The sequence below is a fragment of the Triticum dicoccoides genome, chromosome 7A, assembly GCF_002162155.2.
Source record: "Triticum dicoccoides isolate Atlit2015 ecotype Zavitan chromosome 7A, WEW_v2.0, whole genome shotgun sequence".
NCBI lineage: Eukaryota > Viridiplantae > Streptophyta > Magnoliopsida > Poales > Poaceae > Triticum > Triticum dicoccoides.
This window is the reverse complement of record NC_041392.1, coordinates 72,856,978-72,871,633: the sequence shown is the minus strand read 5'-3', so window position 1 is coordinate 72,871,633 and position 14,656 is coordinate 72,856,978.

The window sequence follows — 14,656 nt, the reverse complement described above, 5'->3', positions numbered from 1 at the left end:
CCCCTAGAGTCACATATGGGGCCTTGCGGGCCATGCACGGTCCGCATGGTGCAAGGTGCGCTTGCTCAGGAGGCTATAGTGGGTTTTCCCTTATTTTCCCCCATTATTTTCACCTTTCTTCTTTCTTTTTTCATGTTTTCTTGGTTTTATCATCTACATGTTGCATCCATAGTACGAGTAGTACTTCCCATGGTGTACAAGTTGCATCCTTCAAGGAGAACACATTGCATCGCGCGCGAGTAAAGGTTTCATCAGAAATACCAGATGCAATGGAGGGAGCACATGTTGCACCATATCAGGAGTATAGGATATCCTAGGGAGTACAAGTTGTATTGTAGGTAGTACAACTTGCATTGCACGTGGAGCACAAGTTGCATTGAGAGTACATGCTTTATTGCAGTGACAGGACAAGTTGCATTGTGCACGGAGTACATGTTATGCCGAGGAGTACAAATTGTACTGCATGGGGAGAGCATGTTGTATTGCGCAGGGAGTACAAGTTGCACTACGTGAGGACATGTATCCTTTCTTGGGAGTACATATATGTTATTCTCGGGATGACAAGTTTGTAATAATATATTTGAAAGCATAAGTTGTGCCCAGAGAAAAGTTTGTTAAAACCTGCCAACATTGGATCAAATTTCCACAAAGTTACCACCACAAGGAATGCAATCGTGACAACGGTTTACAGCTTGGGCGCTCGGTGTAATAGATTTTCATTCAGAAAAATGGATTAAAAAGCACATATGCCAACCCAATGGGAAAAAAAATCCACCAAAACTCTTTGGTCGCGACAAATGGCGCACATACACTGCACCACTTGTTGCCACTGAAGGAGTTTGGGAGTGCCATTTGCAAGTGGTGCCCCTCAACTAGTGATTTCATTTTTAAATTCATATTATTTTAAGCTCGTAATCACATCTTATTTATATATAATAGGACCCTGTAGCCAAATTTTTGGAAGAAAGTTGGAAGATCAAAAAGAACATTGCTTTGGTACCCTAGCTTCAAAGTGGGCCAACCTAGCCGCTCCCCTCCCACGCGACCGGTCGCCAATGCATTCTGACTTACAAGGGACTCAACAATCACACATGTCCTTGTAGGAAAGAAAAACCATTGAATTTTTTTAATTGGGCAACCCAGTTAGACACCTCATGTGTGATATGAGGGATCTATGATGCAGGGAGCCTAATAACGGAAATGCCGCTTAACATAGGATGCCTCTGTGGAAAATAAAAGCAAACATCAGGATTGGTGAGAGTCCCTATTTGATGCACTTTGCGCCAAAATTTTCGGGTGACGCCGCGACTGGGTCAGGACCATAGTGACCAGGCTTAAGCTACAATAGTGACCCAAGTTTTTCCGCTTTTGGTCTTCTACTATTCGCACATTTTAAAAAAAAATTGACATTATTAGTTTTTGAATATTCACACATGTGTGGACATTTTCAATTTTCAATTTTTTTATAAAAATATGAACATTTTTTAAAAGGAAAAAGTCAAATAAAAAAATAACAAATAAAATAAAAATAGGAAAACCCTGATAAATACTTATAGATAAAACAACAAGATTGAACCTTTGTTTAGCAGAAGATAGAACTTTACTAGAAAAAGGTTCTATCTCGTTGTTTTACCTATAAGTCTTTATCAGGGTTTTCCTATTTTTATTTTACTTGTTCTTTTTGTTTAGTTATATTTAACTTTTCCGGTTAATTTTTTCATACTTTTATAACAATTTTTTTGAAAATTCCAAATGTTCACAAAATTTTACACATTTTTATATCGGAGCAAATTTGTACACATTTACGTATTAAAAAAGGCTAGCCGCCAGGGCTATGTCTCGCCCATATCGATTGCTATGTATCGCTGTAGTTTGCTTGCTCTGCTTCGGTTATCATTATTTTTCATCTTTGTTTTATTTTGTGTTTTATATTTTTTGTTTTCTCATTTATTTACTTTTTTCTTTTGTTATACTTCGTTTTTCACTTTCGTTTTCTCATTTATTTTTTTAAAACATGCCTACCTTTTCTCAATACACAATGTATATTTTTAGCACACACGTGAAACGTTTTTCTAAGATACTTGGACATTTGTTTTCCAAAAACATGAGTTATATATTTTAAATACATGTTGTGAATACTTTTTTAAATACACCTTATATTTTCCAAATACACATTGCATATTTTTTAATGGCAATAAGCATTTTATAAAAGTACAAGAACATTTTTTTAAATTGCATATTTGTTTTAGAAAAATCACAAATATTTTCTGGAAACACCTAAATATTTATTTAAAATGACATGTGCCTTTTTGTAATGGAAATAATAAAATGAGGCAACTGCAACTTTAGTACATTGTATAAACTTTTTTTGAATATGTCACGAACAATTTTGAAATGGAAATAATTATTGTTTTTGTCTACTTGATCATTTGCTTGCATTGCACAAACATTTTTAAATGTCATGAACATTTTTTTAAATCGCTGATTTTTTCTGCAATATGTCACATAATATTTTTAGTGGTAGGAAACATTGTTTACATTATGTACACATTTTTATATTGTATATACTTTTCTAGAAAATGTCACAAACACATCTCTAAAACATATGAACATTTTTAAAATATAACATGTATTTATTTGAATTAAGGAAACAACTTCTTACATTGTATTTACATTTTTCTTAAATGCCATGTATATTGTTTAAATACGTGATTTTTTTAAATGTCACCAACATTTTTCGTACACATGATTAATATTTTTCTATAGACATTTAACTTTTCAAATGCTTGATTAACTTTTTTTCAAAATTTAATGTAAAGTATTTTGCAGATATATGTTTAAAATAAGAAAAAACAAAAAAAATGTAAAAACAAAACAAAATCACTGGTTGTCGGCAGCATGACATGGCCGCATGGTTACTAGGTCGGAGCAACGAAGGCCTGCAGGCGAGCGAGCGTTAGGAGTCGCTTTGGGCGGCACATAGCTGAACCCTTGGATAGCTCAATAATGGGTATTGCCGTCCACTGTTCGGCTCCCTTTATCCGGCCCATGCATGCATGATGTATCCTCGCATTCATTCATGGGAACAACTAGTTAGGGAGTGCTTCCTCGAAAGCCTCGCAACGATCAGCGCTATTTGGCGTGTTCTCACCCATTCACCACGTGTCGCGCTTTAGACGTTCTCTCTGAATTTATTTTTTTTATTTTTTCGCACGTGTTTTTAGCTTTTTAAAGGTTTGTTTTAGGTTTTTTCGACGTTTTGGTTTTTCATCGGTCTTCCTTAGTTTTTCTATCAAAAAAATGAAAAAAAATTGCATGAAAGAACGCGTTTTTTTTGTACTTTCGCGAGAGTCACGGTTTTGCTTCCGCGAGAGGCACGGTTTTGCATTTGCGAGAGTCATGGCCGTGCCTCTCGAAAACAGAAAATAAAACGTGTTTTCTATTTCTTTTCTTTCGCGAGAGTCACGGTTTTGCTTCCGCGAGAGGCATGGGTGTGCTTTCACAAGAGACACGGTTTTGCTTTCGCGGAAGGCACGGTTGTGCTTTCGCGAGAGTCACGGCCGTGCCTCTCGGAAAGGGAAAAAATGTGTTTTTTGTTTTTTTCACGAGAGTCACGGTTTTGCTTCCGCAAGAGGCACGGTTGTGCTTTCACGAGAGTCACGGCCGTGCCTCCTCGGAAACGGGAAAAAACATGTTTTCTCTCTTTTTTTCCTTCCGTGAGACTCACGGTTTTGCTTCCGCGAGAGGCACGGTTGTGATATTGTGAGAGGCACGGGCGTGCGTCTTTTGGAGGGAAAAAACTCATGCTCCCGGTTTAGTTTTTTCGTCCGGTTTTTTTCGTGAATTTTTTTCGTCAAAACCTATCAACATGGGATCTAGTTTTGAAGATTTCGACGCGAGTAATTCAACGGTGAAAGCAGTTCGAGATCTGGACACACGATTTGAGAGATAAAACGTTTTGAATAAACGGATCTACGAAAAAAAGAAAAACTCCCAGGTTGCGACAAATGACACGCTGCATGTGCATCACTTGTTGCAACCAGAGGAATTGGAGGGATCTTTGCAACGAATTCTCCTCAATTAGTGATTTCGTTCATTCATGCATTTTTTCCCTTCATGTATCCTGTCATTCCTCTGTACATCAATACATGTATGCCTCTACATGTACCAAATACCTAATACTCGACTTGTAAGAGCATCTACAGTTGGACTTTGTAAATTCAGCTCTTCAAACGCCCGCGGATATGATTGGGTGCATCCACGGACAGTGACCGATCACGCCTTAAATTAGCCATTCTGCATCTGAGTCTCTCATATTTCAACCTCCAGATCCATACAAAGCATGCAAAAGAAATCCTTCGTACTCTCCTAGTTAATCTTCACCGTCGCAGATGTCCACGAAAACGGTGTCGGGCGTTGGCTGGACGGGCGGGTAGGAGGGCTTTGGCTCCTCCTCTTCCTGCTATCTGCATCCATGTAGGCGAGCATCTCTGCCTCCTTCGCGGTCTACTGCGTCTCCATCTCGTGCCGGCGATGGCATCTGGCCTCCGCAGCCAACTCCGAGCGAAGAGAATCGAGGATGGCCTGCTACTCCGCCTGCATATCCGCGTTGCTAGCGTCCCCCACATCCTCCTCCTTCGGCTCATCCTCCTCCTTCTCAACCTCCTCCTCCTCCTCCAACTCCTCCTCTGGACCCACTGCATCCGGAGGTAGCCCTGTGGCGATCTGGGCATCACGCCTTGTCCGGGTCTGCTCAAGGAGCTCGAGCTGGCGATTCGGCATTAGAAATGGCTCGCACCTCACCTGCGGTGGGGGCCATGGCTACTAGGCGGACGGGGGGAGTGGAAAGTGGCGACGACAGCTGCGGCAGACAGGCAGATGAAAATATGGATGGTAGGGTTTTGCTGCCGTCAGTCGACTGAAATAACCGGGCTTGGCACTACGCGGCCCGTCAAAGCAGCGCCACACGGCGACATTGGTCCGACGAAGGAGGCGAGCTTCGGACCGCCGGGTTTCCGGTCGTTTCCGCATGAGACCCACCATCAGTCCGACGTGGCGAGCGTGCCCGGACACGTCCGAGTGCCCCTATATCCGCCCTATATTTTAGCTGAATATGAGGGGTGCGATCAGCCCAGGCGTTTGAGGGGGCCGTGTGGGTAAAAAATGTGACCGGTCAGTGACCAGGCGGGCCGCCTGGGCGTTTGATGCTGGTTTGGGACGCCCGGTTGTAGATGCTCTTTTTTTTCTTTTGTGAATCCGGTTGTAGATGCTCTAACCCTGCAGATTGCCCATACCCAGTAGCTAGCATGTACTAGGGGCATGTTTGGTTGCAGTTTACAACAGTAGTTGCATTGCATGTCCATCTCCAGCCAGCCTGGTTGATAAAATGCACCCTCATATGCAGCAGATGCAACCTGTTTGGTTGCCTGCATCGCATGGACAGGCACTTACCTCTGCTGTTTGGTTGCCGTTTTTGTGCTTAGGGTGTGAGCAGATGCAAACTTCAGCTGTTTGGTTGCAAACATCGTTTGTGTTCTGCTCACCTCATTCAAATGTGATGGTCTTACCACTACATGATCAGCACAATAGCAACAGCACAACAGCAGGCAACCAAATGAAATCAAACACAACAAGCAAGGAAATGACAGCAAACTACTTAACTACATATCATAAGTCTAGATTAACAGCAGGGGCATCCTCCTTCCCCGCTCCATGCCAAGGTGCTGCTCCTGGCCAAAATATGAACAAGTCCCCAGCACAAGTCCCGCCACACACCATAAAAGTTCTCCACTAACACCTTACTTAATTTAACTACATAGCCTGCTCGATGTTACCAACACAATTGTGCCTGCTGCAACGAAACCTACACATGACCGAGGAGTCGTGGTTGTAGATCTGAACCTTCAGTCTGAGTCCTGAGATGCGCACAACGACGAGGTTGAAAGGACATGCGGTGCCCCCATGTGTGGTTTTGGTAATTGATGACAATCTCTATGGACTACGGTTGCCTTGAGTTATATTTGAAGCATTTGTCCATAGGCATTTCTTGAAGTACATGTGTTGGTTTCAAGGAGTTTATGTGTTGACCAAGGTTCTATTAAGGAATTATCCAAAGAATGGTCATAGAGTTGGAAATATTCAAGGTGGATCAAGACTATGTCAAGAGTGAATCAAGTTGATCAACTCACAAAGCGTAAAAGATGTACCGAGAGGGATCAAGTGATCCCATGGTATGGTAAGTATTGTCCATTGCACTTTGTGTACTAACCCATGGTCTATGTGAGAGTTCTATGTGGGGTTAGGTACGTGTCCACGGGCTTGCGTCAAGAGGAAGATATCATACAACCCATGGAAAGGATGACATCAAGTGGTGATCATCATCAAGATTGCCGTGTGCAAGTTCAGGTGGAGCACCATGAAGAGACCAAGTTCTTCAAGCTTGCCATCCATTGTGGTGTCAATGGACTTGTGAAGATGTGCCGAAGAGTGGCTCACCCATAGTGGAGTGTGGGGGAGCAATCATCTAGTCTTCATCGAGCCAACGCAATCAAGAAAGGTGGTCCAACTTGAGGGAGTCAAGATCGTCATCATCTAGCTCAAGTGGACCATGTGCAAGGCAAAGGTTTGCCCTTGATAGGTTTTCTATTTTACCGGTCTCATAGTGGTAGTTGGGAGACCGGGCTGTAGGATCGATTGCCGTACTATCAAGGGGGGCTCTCTAGAGAGTAGCTTGATCGTATCATTAGTCGAGAGCTCAAACCATTGCATCCTTGCATCATCTTTCTTGGTTCTTGTTTGGTTCCATTTGTGAGTCTTAGAGCTTATGGTCATCTTGGTGACAAGCTTGAGTTCATCGAAAACGGAGTTCGCATGCATCTTCTATGATGTTTTCGATGTTGGAGGTTTTGCCGGTTCTTCTCGGTTGGAGGTTTCACTCCTCTATTTGTTAGGCATACCTCCCCTGCCTCTTCTTACTATTACCAGCTGTTTTGATGCTACTCATCGTCTTGTTTCCAACAAGCTTGAGTTTGCTCAATTCGGAGCTCATATGCAGAAGTTATGGCAGTTCTTGTTTTCTTGGAAGTGGTTTTTGTCTGGTCCCAGCGGTAGTACCGCGTGCCCCAGCGGTAGTACCGCTTGGAGCTCTCAGCCGTTGTACCGCTGCTTCCGGGCGGTGGTACCGCCAACTTGCTCAGCAAAGACTTGGGCGGTTGTTCCGGCCAGACACCGCCCAAGTACCGGTCAGGCCTCTGTTTTGATGCGGTACTCGGGCGGTGGTGGCCCGGTTGGTCCGGTCGTACCGGTACCACCGGTGTCCGGAGCGGTTCTACCGCTCAGGACTTAGCCGCCCGAGTGCTCAAGGCCATGCGGTTGCACCGGCCCGGTACCGCTCGACTACCGCACTCAGGGGTGACTCCCTTCTGTTCCCATGCGGTGGTTGAGCGGTGGCTGGACGGTTGGTCCGGTTGTTCTTCTCAACCGGTGCTACCGCCTGGTCGCCCGGTTGTACCGCCTGGTAGGGTTCTGCACGTATACTGTGAGTCCCGGTTGTACCGGGACCAGGAGCGGTAGTACCGCTCGTGTGCGGGCTGAGCACATAACGGTTGGATTTTCCCCCTCCTATAAAAGGGGGTTTTCTTCCCATTGAACCTTATCCTTCGAGCTCGTGTTCTTCCCCCATTGTTGACCTTCTTCGATCTTGCTAACTCTCAATCCCTCCATGGATTCTTGCTAGTTTTTGAGGGAAAAGAGAGAGGAGATCTAGATCCACATTTCCACCAATCACTTTCTCCTCTATGTGAGGGGAACCCCTTGGATCTAGATCTTGGAGTTCTTGGTGTTCTCCTTCTTGTTCTTCCTCTCATTTTCCTCCCTAGCATAAGTTACTCCGGTGGGATTTGAGAGAGAAGGACTTGGGCACTCCGTGTGCCCTTGCCATTGCATTTGGTGCATCGGTTTGAGTTCTCCACGGTGATACGTGGAAGTGAAGTTTGGGAAGCTTATTACTCTTGGGTGTTTGGGCACCCTAGAGCTTGTTCCTCTTGGGTGCCTTGGCGCCCTAGACGGTTGGTGTTGTTCGGAGCTCAATCATTGTGGTGTAAAGCTCCGGGCAAGTGTCGGGGTCTCCAATTAGGTTGTGGAGATCGCCCTGAGCAATTTGAAGGGTACCGGTGACCGCCCCCAAGGGTTGCCAAAGTGTATGGGTTCGGTGACCGCCCCAAGGGTTTCCATTTGTACGGGTTCGGTGACCGCCCTCAAGGGTCCCTTAGTGGAATCACGGCATCTTGCATTGTGCGAGGGCGTGAGGAGATTACGGTGGCCCTAGTGGCTTCTTGGGGAGCATTGTGCCTCCACACCGCTCCAAACGGAGATTAGCATCCGCAAGGGTGTCAACTTCGGGATACATCATCGTCTCCGCGTGCCTCGGTTATCTCTTACCCGAGCTCTTTACTTATGCTCTTTACTTTGTGATAGCCATATTGTTTCTTGTCATATATCTTGCTATCACATAGTTGCTTATCTTGATTAGCATAAGTTGTTGGTGCACATAGGTGAGCCTAGTTGTTTTAGGTTTTGTGCTTGACAAATTAACTGCTAGGTTTATTCCGCATTTGTTCAAGCCTAAATCGTAATTATTTTAAAACGCCTATTCACCCCCCTCTAGGCGACATCCACGATCTTTCAATTGGTATTAGAGCCTCGTCTCTCTTTATAGGGCTTAACCGCCTAGAGAGTAAGGATGTCGACTAGGGGATTAGGATTCTCTGACACTCTTAGTTTCGATGGCACAAATTTTGATGTTTGGGTAATTCACATGCTTAATATCTTTAGGGTCATCGACCCAAATTTAGAGAGAATTGTAGATATGGGTTTTTCTCCTCCAAAGGATCCCCAAAGATTATCTTTAGAGGATGAGAAAAACTCTTATCTCAATGCTCAAGCTTCTAATGTGCTTTTCGATGCTTTGAGCAATGTAGTTATATTTCAACTCATGCCGTTCCGGGATGCTCATGAGTTCTGGACAAAGCTTCAAGATAAATATGGCGTGTCCAAGTTTTGTGGGGATGATTGTTCCCCCTCCACATCCGGCCGTATAGTCTTCTCAACTTCTTCTACTTCACCTACATGTGGATTGCCACAAGAGGAAACCCAACACTCCATGGAACAAGATGTGGTTTTAAATGGTGCTTCTGTTAGGTTTCGTAGTAATTTCCAAAAATTTCCTACGCACACGCAAGATCATGGTGATGCATAGCAATGAGAGGGGGAGTACGATCTACATACCTAGTAGATCGACAACGGAAGCGTTTGGTTGATGTAGTCGTACGTCTTCACGATCCGACCGATCAAGCACCGAAACTACGGCACCTCCGAGTTCTAGCACACGTTCAGCTCGATGACGATCCCCGGACTCCGATCCAGCAAAGTGTCGGGGAAGAGTTACGCCAGCACGACGGCGTGGTGACGATCTTGATGCACTACAGCAGCAGGGCTTCGCCTAAACTCCGCTACAGTATTATCGAGGACTATGGTGGCTGGGGGCACCGCACACGGCTAAGGAATAGATCACGTGGATCAACTTGTGTGTTCTAGGGTGCCTCTGCCTCAGTATATAAAGGACCAAAACGGGGGAGGCTGGCCGGCCAAGGGGGGCGCGCCAGGAGAGTCCTACTCCCTCTGGGAGTAGGATCCCCCCCCCAATCCTAGTTGGAATAGGATTCGCGGAGGGGGGAAAAGAGAGAGAGGGGACGGCCCCCTCTCCTTGTCCAATTCGGACAAAGGGAGGGGAGGGCGCGCGGCCCATGTAGGGCTGCCTCTTCTCTTTTCCACTAAGGCCCATCATGGCCCATTTAGCTCCCGGGGGGTTCCGGTAAAATCCCGATTTCACCCGGAACACCTCCGATATCCAAACATAGGCTTCCAATATATCAATCTTTATGTCTCGACCATTTCGAGACTCCTCGTCATGTCCGTGGTCACATCCGGGACTCCGAACAACCTTCGGTACATCAAAATGCATAAACTCATAATATAACTGTCATCGTAACCTTAAGCGTGCGGACCCTACGGGTTCGAGAACAATGTAGACATGACCGAGACATGTCTCCAGTCAATAACCAATAGCGAGACCTGGATGCCCATATTGGCTCCTACATATTCTACGAAGATCTTTATCGGTCAGACCGCATAACAACATACGTTGTTCCCTTTGTCATCGGTATGTTACTTGCCCGAGATTCGATCGTCGGTATTCCAATACCTAGTTCAATATCGTTGCCGGCAAGTCTCTTTACTCGTTCTGTAATACATCATCCCGCAACTAACTCATTTAGTTGCAATGCTTGCAAGGCTTAAGTGATGTGCATTACCGAGAGGGCCCAGAGATACCTCTCCGACAATCGGAGTGACAAAACCTAATCTCGAAATACGCCAACCCAACATGTACCTTTGGAGACACCTGTAGTACTCCTTTATAATCACCCAGTTACGTTGTGACGTTTGGTAGTACCCAAAGTGTTCCTCCGGTAAACGGGAGTTACATAATCTCATAGTTATAGGAACATGTATAAGTCATGAAGAAAGCAATAGCAACATACTAAACGATCGGGTGCTAAGCTAATGGAATGGGTCATGTCAATCAGATCATTCTCTCAATGATGTGATCCCGTTAATCAAATAACAACTCATTGTTCATGGTTAGGAAACATAACCATCTTTGATTAACGAGCTAGTCAAGTAGAGGCATACTAGTGACACTTTTTTTGTCTATGTATTCACACATGTATTATGTTTCCGGTTAATACAATTCTAGCATGAATAATAAACATTTATCATGATTATAAGGAAATAAATAATAACTTTATTATTGCCTCTAGGGCATATTTCCTTCAGTCTCCCACTTGCACTAGAGTCAATAATCTAGATTACACAGTAATGATTCTAACACCCATGGAGCCTTGGTGCTGATCATGTTTTGCTCGTGGAAGAGGCTTAGTCAACGGGTCTGCAATATTCAGATCCGTATGTATCTTGCAAATCTCTATGTCTCCCACCTGGACTAGATCCCGGATGGAATTGAAGCATCTCTTGATGTGCTTGGTTCTCTTGTGAAATCTGGATTCCTTTGCCAAGGCAATTGCACCAGTATTGTCACAAAAGATTTTCATTGGACCCGATGCACTAGGTATGACACCTAGATCGGATATGAACTCCTTCATCCAGACTCCTTCATTTGCTGCTTCCGAAGCAGCTATGTACTCCGCTTCACATGTAGATCCCACTACAACGCTTTGTTTAGAACTGCACCAACTTACAACCCCACCGTTTAATGTAAACACGTATCCGGTTTGCGATTTAGAATCGTCCGGATCAGTGTCAAAGTTTGCATCAACGTAACCTTTTATGATGAGTTCTTTGTCACCTCCATATATGAGAAACATATCCTTAGTCCTTTTCAGGTATTTCAGGATGTTCTTGACCGCTGTCCAGTGATCCACTCCTGGATTACTTTGGTACCTCCCTGCTAGACTTATAGCAAGGCACACATCAGGTCTGGTACACAGCATTGCATACATGATAGATCCTATGGCTGATGCATAGGGAACATCTTTCATATTCTCTCTATCTTCTGCAGTGGTCGGGCATTGAGTCTTACTCAACTTCACACCTTGTAACACAGGCAAGAACCCTTTCTTTGCTTGATCCATTTTGAACTTCTTCAAAATTTTGTCAAGGTATGTGGTTTGTGAAAGTCCAATTAAGCGTTTTGATCTATCTCTATAGATCTTAATGCCTAATATGTAAGCAGCTTCACCGAGGTCTTTCATTGAAAAACTCTTATTCAAGTATTCCTTTATGCTATCCAGAAATTCTATATCATTTCCAATTAGTAATATGTCATCCACATATAATATCAGAAATGCTACAGAGCTCCCACTCACTTTCTTGTAAATACAGGCTTCTCCAAAAGTCTGTATAAAACCAAATGCTTTGATCACAGTATCAAAACGTTTATTCCAACTCCGAGAGGCTTGCACCAGTCCTTAAATGGATCGCTGGAGCTTGCACACTTTGTTAGCTCCCTTTGGATCGACAAAACCTTCTGGTTGCATCATATACAACTCTTCTTCCAGAAATCCATTCAGGAATGCAGTTTTGACATCCATCTGCCAAATTTCATAATCATAAAATGCGGCAATTGCTAACATAATTCGGACAGACATAAGCATCGCTACGGGTGAGAAGGTCTCATCATAGTCAATCCCTTGAACTTGCCGAAAACCTTTTGCGACAAGTCGAGCTTTGTAGACAGTAATATTACCGTCAGCGTCAGTCTTCTTCTTGAAGATCCATTTATTCTCAATTGCTTGCCGATCATCGGGCAAGTCAACCAAAGTCCATACTTTGTTCTCATACATGGATCCCATCTCAGATTTCATGGCTTCAAGCCACTTTGCGGAATCTAGGCTCACCATCGCTTCTTCATAGTTCATAGGTTCATCATGATCTAGTAGCATGACTTCCAGAACAGGATTACCATACCACTCTGGCGCGGATCTTACTCTGGTTGATCTACGGGGTTCAGTAGTATCTTGTTCTGAAGTTTCATGATCATCATCATTAGCTTCCTCGCTAACTGGTGTAGGTGTCGCAGAAACAGTTTTCTGTGATGTACTACTTTCCAATAAGGGAGTAGGTACAGTTACCTCGTCAAGTTCTACTTTCCTCCCACTCACTTCTTTCGAGAGAAACTCCTTCTCCAGAAAGTTTCCGAATTTAGCAACAAAAGTCTTGCCTTCGGATCTGTGATAGAAGGTGTATCCAATGGTTTCCTTTGGATATCCTATGAAGACACATTTCTCCGATTTGCGTTCGAGCTTATCAGGTTGAAGCTTTTTCACATAAGCATCGCAGCCCCAAACTTTCAGAAATGACAACTTTGGTTTCTTGCCAAACCACAGTTCATAAGGCGTCGTCTCAACGGATTTTGATGGTGCCCTATTTAACGTGAATGCGGCCGTCTCTAGAGCGTATCCCCAAAACGATAGCGGTAAATCAGTAAGAGACATCATAGATTGCACCATATCTAGTAAAGTACGATTACGACGTTCGGACACACCATTACGCTGTGGTGTTCCGGGTGGCGTGAGCTGCGAAACTATTCCGCATTGTTTCAAATGTACACCAAACTCGTAACTCAAATATTCTCCTCCACGATCAGATTGTAGAAACTTTATTTTCTTGTTACGATGATTTTCCACTTCACTCTGAAATTCTTTGAACTTTTCAAATGTTTCAGACTTATGTTTCATTAAGTAGATATACCCGTATCTGCTTAAATCATCTGTGAAGTTGAGAAAATAACGATATCCGCCACGAGCTTCAATATTCATCGGACCACATACATCTGTATGTATGATTTCCAAAAAATCTGTTGGTCTCTCCATAGTACCGGAGAACGGTGTTTAGTCATCTTGCCCATGAGGCACGGCTCGCAAGTACCAAGCGATTCATAATCAAGTGGTTCCAAAAGCCCATCAGTATGGAGTTTCTTCATGCGCTTTACACCGATATGACCTAAATGGCAGTGCCACAAATAAGTTGCACTATCATTATCAACTCTGCATCTTTTGGCTTCAACATTATGAATATGTGTATCACTACTCTCGAGATTCAATAATAATAGACCACTCTTCAAGGGTGCATGACCATAAAAGATATTACTCATATAAATAGAACAACCATTATTCTCTGATTTAAATGAATAACCGTCTCGCATTAAACAAGATCCAGATATAATGTTCATGCTTAACGCTGGCACCAAATAACAATTATTTAGGTCTAATACTAATCCCGAAGGTAGATGTAGAGGTAGCGTGCCGACCACGATCACATCGACTTTGGAACCGTTTCCCACGCGCATCGTCACCTCGTCCTTAGCCAATCTTCGCTTAATCCGTAGTCCCTGTTTCGAGTTGCAAATATTAGCAACAGAACCAGTATCAAATACCCAGGTGCTACTGCAAGCATTGGTAAGGTACACATCAATAACATATATATCACATATACCTTTGTTCACCTTGCCATCCTTCTTATCCGCCAAATACTTGGGGCAGTTCCGCTTCCAGTGACCAGTCTGCTTGCAATAGAAGCACTCAGTTTCAGGCTTAGGTCCAGGTTTGGGTTTCTTCTCTTGAGTAGCAACTTGCTTGCCGTTCTTTTTGAAGTTCCCCTTCTTCTTCCCTTTGCCCTTTTTCTTGAAACTAGTGGTCTTGTTGACCATCAACACTTGATGCTCCTTCTTGATTTCTACCTCCGCAGCTTTTAGCATCGCGAAGAGCTCGGGAATAGTCTTGTTCATCCCTTGCATATTATAGTTCGTCACGAAGCTCTTGTAGCTTGGTGGCAGTGATTGGAGAATTTTGTCAATGACGCAATCATCTGGAAGATTAACTCCCAATTGAATCGAGTGATTATTATACCCAGACATTTTGAGTATATGCTCACTGACAGAACTCTTCTCCTCCATCTTGCAGCTATAGAACTTATTGGAGACTTCATATCTCTCAATCCGGGCATTTGCTTGAAATATTAACTTCAACTCTTGGAACATCTCATATGCTCCATGACGTTCAAAACGTCGTTGAAGTCCCGA